We start from the raw sequence: 6,428 nt of genomic DNA on the forward strand, positions 1-6,428 counted from the left end.
TTGTCATACGTTGATTTGATTATCAGTAGTTTTGTGAACAACTAGCATAGTGAAGTTGACTCTATGAAGAGTGTTTTTAGTTTTTTTTGGAATATATTGTCGATTTCTTGGAGCTTTTTCACGAGTCTTCTGTAGAATTTTATTCAGATAAAGTTCATATCCTTCCTAAAAATTAAAATTCATCAGAAAACTCCTGAATACGTCCAAGGAAAAGTGTATTTCGGGGTCAAACGTAACGTTTTTTTCCGAATTAGAAACGGTGAGATTCCTTATTGAAGCGTCTCTTAGGGACTTGTATCCATAACTAGAATCCAATCTTATAAGTCAGATCAAGCTGGTCAAACCATCATACCAACTAATATTTCTTGACCAGAAGCTAATCTGTTTGAATCAATGCTCATTGTGCTGTTTATCGGCAATATAACGTGCAACAGCACAATATGATATTCTAGGGTGAGAGGAGATTTTAAAGTTTTAAAAACTATTTCAAGATGCTAAACACAACATATCCCACTGTTTATTACAATGTTGATTATTTACTATTTAAGACAATTTGAAAAGAGTCTTAGTTCCTCCTGTCCACATGGGGAGAGTTGGGCTAGTGTAAAATTTTTAGTGGCTCTCACACTTTTTAAATATGCAAAAGCTTTGCAAATTGCAATTTACACACTGTTGATGTTCTCAAGCACATTCAATTTGTTATGATTGCTGGCTGTTCAAATGTTCTATATGTTTTCTGATCACTAATTAATAATCGTCAACTGTGTTTCAGGGTATTAAGAAATTCTTTATTTCAGTGCATGCATATCAAATTTTATTTTTTGACCTAATCATTAAGAGGTTTCATAAATTTCACTTGCGGCTAAAACTTATTTCTCTACATACAAAATTATAGAAAACTCGTCTAGCCAAATCACAAATTATATGAACCAAAAACTCTTCAATTGCCTCCTGCAAATGCCCATTTTATTGATAGAAGACAGATGCCTTGAACATTCTCAAAACACATATCCACGTACTTAGAGTAATGATATTTATGATATTTATGTAACACATGAAAGGCTTTGTATTCAAAACATTCAAAACATATATGGGCTATTCATTATTTAAACCATATATTTATTATATGAAATGATATTTATTTACAACACGTGAAAGAAAATCTTGTTTTATTTTGAAAAAGGGAAACAAATCCACAAGCCTCAATGCTTTGGAGGTGTATTCATGAAGACTTAAACTATGAAATATTAAAATTAATGAAAAGGGACAACAATCAAAGGAGTTAACGTTCTTGAAGGCTCATGTTCCCATGTAATTTAATGTCCATTATCATATCAAGGCCTAGCCAACAAGCGTACACTCAACAAGGAAGAAAGGGGCAGTTTTGACAATGTTTTGTACGGTCTCTATGACTTGCGTACGACCTACATAGCCAAACCCACAGCCCAACTGATTTTTGCAATGGAGGAGGAAGAGTATAAGCGAACCCTCAAGGTGTGTAACATCTGTTAAGGGGAAGTCTGTTTGTAACAAATGGTGTCATCAAGCAAAGAAGTGCTACCCTCCAATATATGGTCTATATATTTTATCTTTCAGAAATTACAAGTCTATGGAAGTTGACATATTTGTTCAATATATTGTTTCTTATATTCCATGTGTCTATGCACATGTGGGGTAGATGTTTCTGGACAGGAGCTAAACACAATCGTTGTGTAGGTTAGTTACTTCACAGGTATTGGATTCGCTAGTTAGTGATGATCATATTTTCGATTTTGTACAATATCCATATATTCAAGGTGACACAGACAAATATTTGGTTAATATATGGGTTTTTCTATTCCACATGCGGGGTAGATGTTTTCGAAGAGGAGGTAACCACAATCGTTGTGTAGGTTAGTTAGTTTATAGGTATTGGATTTGCTAGTTAGTGATGCTCATATTTTTCGTATTGTACAAAATCCATACAAGGATTGGTGAGGATGCCTGAGCATCCTGGTTAGTTGCGAGAGATAATAATAATATTATTATTACCTTTTAGTTAATATAGTTGTATATTTGTCTTATTTAATGGGCATGTAATTAATTGTAAGTTTTTGTTTAAATGGTCTAATTATCAGTCTATTATTGATTATTTTGTAGATATTGGCACGTGTGTTGGGGAGGTGCCTTAAAATATGATGAGATGGATGAGACATATGAGTTGCATCACGCATAAAGACTTTGGCATACCATGTAGTCTAGATTGCAGATGATTGCAGATTTCTTAAGTAGATGAGAAACCAAATAAGTTCACCAATGGGTCATGGTCATCGTTAAATAGTGAGAAACCAAATAAGCTCTCCAATATGATGAGGAGATGGATGAGACATATGAGTTGCATCACGTATAAAGACTTTGGCATACCATGTAGGCTAGATTGCAGATTTCATAAGTAGATGAGAAACCAAATAAGTTCACCAATGGGTCATCGTTAAATAGTGAGAAACCAAATAAGTTCACCAATGGTTCATCGTTAAATGGTCCTTGTATGAACTTGAGAGATCGGGAGGTGCCTTTCCAATATGATGACGAGATGGATGAGACATATGAGTTGCATCAAGTATAAAGACTGGCATAGCATGTAGGCTAGATTGCAGATTTCATAAGTAGGTGAGAAACCAAATAAGTTCACCAATGGTTCATCGTTAAATGGTCATTGTATGAACTTGAGAGATTATATAAGAACTTGAGCTTAAACCAATATGGTTAAGTCTTTCCCGTGATATGCTATTGATACACCATGTTGGACTTGAGAGATTGTATAAGAACTTGAGCTTAAACCAATATGGGTGAGCCTCTTCCGTGATATGATGCTATTACATGGTGCTCTTTAACATATTTGATGGGTGGAGGGTATATGTTTTGGGTGGAGGGTTGGTGAACCTTTTTTGTATTTCTTTGTATTCATCTGCGATGGGTGCAACTCCACTTCTACCATCTCGATATCTCGGTAAGCGTAGATTGACTACTATCTCCTTCAACAACATGCTACTCCACTTATACCATCTCGGTAAGCGTAGATTGACTACCATCTCCTTCAATACTAACTACCATCTCCTCCAACAATATATTGATCACCATATCCTCTAATAGCAAATTGACCACCATATCCATCTTAGGTGCTATGTTCTACATTACTATTGGTGGAGGTATTGAAGCATTTGGCTTTAGTGGTAGTTTAATGGTAGAGTTAGCTTATTGTAATTTTATTACGTATATATTTTATTATGTAGTGAGGTGCTCTACAACCTGTATATAAGGGAGATGAGGATATATGTAATTCTTTCATCATCGAGTGGACATCTAATGCCTATAGTATGCTAGAAATGTGTAATGTAATGTAAATATTTTAATTCAGTGTAAATAAAATAAAAACAACAAAATAACATAATGAAACTAAGTTTATAAAAATTAAATAATAAAAACGATCGGTGGTTTTAAGAATCCACGGTATTGACCCATCGTGTTCATGTGGAATATAGCCCATTTCAAGCGGAAACTAAACTAGCATAGGTTCATCTTAGTTTCATGTTATTTTTAGATACATAATTTGTTGTAAAAAATAATAGCATTAAATTCATGTACTTTGTAAAGGTAAAACTTTTTTTTATTGATATGTTCACTTTTTATTAATTTTTTTCTTTATATTTGAGGTTCACAAGTAAACTTAACTCCTATGTAACATTTGATCCCAGTATGGTAGAGATGTTGTAATCTTTAACATTTTGACTTTGTAAAATAAAATAAAAATACATAAGTAAACTTAACTCTTATATAAACATTTGATCCCAGTATGGTAGAGATGTTGTAATCTTTAACATTTTGACTTTGTAAAATAAAATAAAAAAACATAAAATTAATAATTATATTTATATTTATAATTATAATTAATAGTTAAACCACCTTAGATCCATTTTAACTCCATATCTAAAAAGTGTTGAGAAAGATCAAATTTCTTGAGATGTAAACCTCTTTTAAAGTGAAGAAATTTAATCCATCGATGCTTGGTAGATATGGAGTTAAGATGGTTCTAGGTTGGTTATTACCCATAAGGTGTTGACTAGTTGGTTTGTGTGGGGTTTTGTTTGCCAGGTCTCAAGTTCAAATATTATCGAGAGGGGTTGAAGATGGGAGCCACCTTTGGGGAATTATACTATTTTAAGGGTTGTCCAAGTTCGATTGAGTGCCCCACAATCTTGGTGATAGCATTCTATTGGTAGGTAGATCTTTTTTTCATCCAATGCTGGGGTTGGCTCTGGCTTAGGCTTAGCCTACTTTTGGAGGGAAGCCTACTTTTGGAGGGAAGGGGATATTTGAGAAACGAAAAAAGAAAAAAAAAGGCGTGTGTATTTGATTGTTGCAATATATACTTTTACTCATATTTGACATCCATATTCGACATAAAACGTATAATTATATGTTATGCATTTTGATATCATAATATTGTTTATTTATAATATTGTTTTATTTATAGAATATTTTGTTTATATGTTAATGATTTATATTATTAATAATTTCTTTATTTTTGAATTGATTTTAAGATGTATCATTTATTTAAATTTAAGATGTCTTTTCAGGAAAAAGAATTGTTATATTAATGCACTAATATACATGTTACTATTTTAAGAGAGAGATTAAAAAGTAGTTAACAAACTTCTTGCCTATTGGGAAAAATGAAACTTGTACCTCATCGTTTCAAGAGGCGCTCTACAACTCAGTATGGGGAGATGTAGTGTCCATAAAATGAAGCATTAAGATTAAATAATAATAATAATAAAACATAATATTGACTCAATTAAAAAGTGATAAAAAACAAAATTAATAAAAATAATAAATTGATTCAACTCAATTTGGTATATTATGATTTTGCTTTTATCAATAAAAATAAAAATTCATAAATATACACATCACATTAAAATATATTTAAATAATGATAATTCATATTTGTAACCATAATATTTCAAAACATATAAATAAATATATAGAAACTTAATAAATAAAAAGAAGAAAAGAGAAAAGTAAATATTTGATTGTTGCAATTTTTCTTTTGCATGTATTTGACATCCATATTTAATTTTCCTCGATGGGGGTGAATTTATGGAAGGGAAGGATACTAGCTCGCATGATTGACATGCACGAGCCGATAGTGGGCGATCAGGAGGCTAATCTCGGAGGCCGAGAAAACGTCACCACCTATCTGGTGGAGGTGTATGTGTAGCCTCCACACCGTATAACCGATCAACCCTTGTCGTTTTTGTCTTATCACTTTAAAGAGAGGCAGGTGGAGGGTAGCAAGGTCTCATTTGACATTCTCTTGGTTTATGGTTTCCAATAGTTGAGTTTGATCATGGAGGCATCTCAGAGCAGTGCACACATGTTTGGAGTGTTTAATGTGGGCGTTAATATGTGTGCCCTAACACCCACTTGTCTCTCTTGTGTGATTTCTCCTTCAGACATTAGTTTTCGTCTGTTATACTTGTTGTAGGGAGGTCTCTTTATAAATGTGGGGATATTATTATAGGGTGGTGGAACCTCTGGTTTGTGTTCACGAAAGCACACCAACTTCTCATTGCACCTGACTACAACCTTAGTTCATTGCTGCTTTGAGAACTAGAGATAGGTCTGTTAATTCATTCACATCTGTCCTAGTTTCCTTTCTCAGCGCATATCATTTTTTATCCCGTTTTGCTTGGGTCTGTCGCAGGGATTGTTTGTTGTTGGTGTCCATGTTTTTCGTTTTATTTGTCCACAATACAACATGTCCTTCCTTAAAACTAGTCATTGTATTGCTTCCGCATCCTCTCAAATCCCAGACTCCACATGCATCTCATTTAGTTGCCCAATCTTTGTTTGCGGTGTGTGGTATCTTGGAATGTTTTCATTGTGGTTTTGATAACTTGGTCGTAACATAGGTCCATAGGTCAAGTTGCCGTTCTCTAACATGTTGCGTCCTGTCCACAAATTGTCAAATTAAGGAAGTTGGCTTAGGTTTAGTTGACCCAAGGTATATACGGTTGGTTGTCCACTTCCTTAACTGTAGAAATTCCTTGTAGATTCAAATCGCAGATTGTAATATGCTAAAACAATTGACTTGAATCTACTCTACTCATTAGCAGAAACAATAATTGATCGATGAAATCACAAAGCAAAAGAAAGAAGAATGTAATCACACATAACACAACAATTTTTTGGGGAAAGCCGAACTAAAAACCCCCGCTTTCTATATATTGCATTAATAAAAAAATTTGAGAAGATTACAATGCTTTGCTCAAGCCCGAACAAACTCTGCACTATCACAATCTACCTCACTGCTTCACAAACAAGCTCCAACCAATACTTTGCTAAATCTGCTGCCTGCCAAGCTCTTATTTCTTTGTGCAGTTTTCAGG

This window comes from Pinus tabuliformis, chromosome 2_2 (genome assembly GCF_031772625.1).
Source record: "Pinus tabuliformis cultivar Carrire ecotype Pingquan chromosome 2_2, CPIR1, whole genome shotgun sequence".
Lineage (NCBI taxonomy): Eukaryota > Viridiplantae > Streptophyta > Pinopsida > Pinales > Pinaceae > Pinus > Pinus tabuliformis.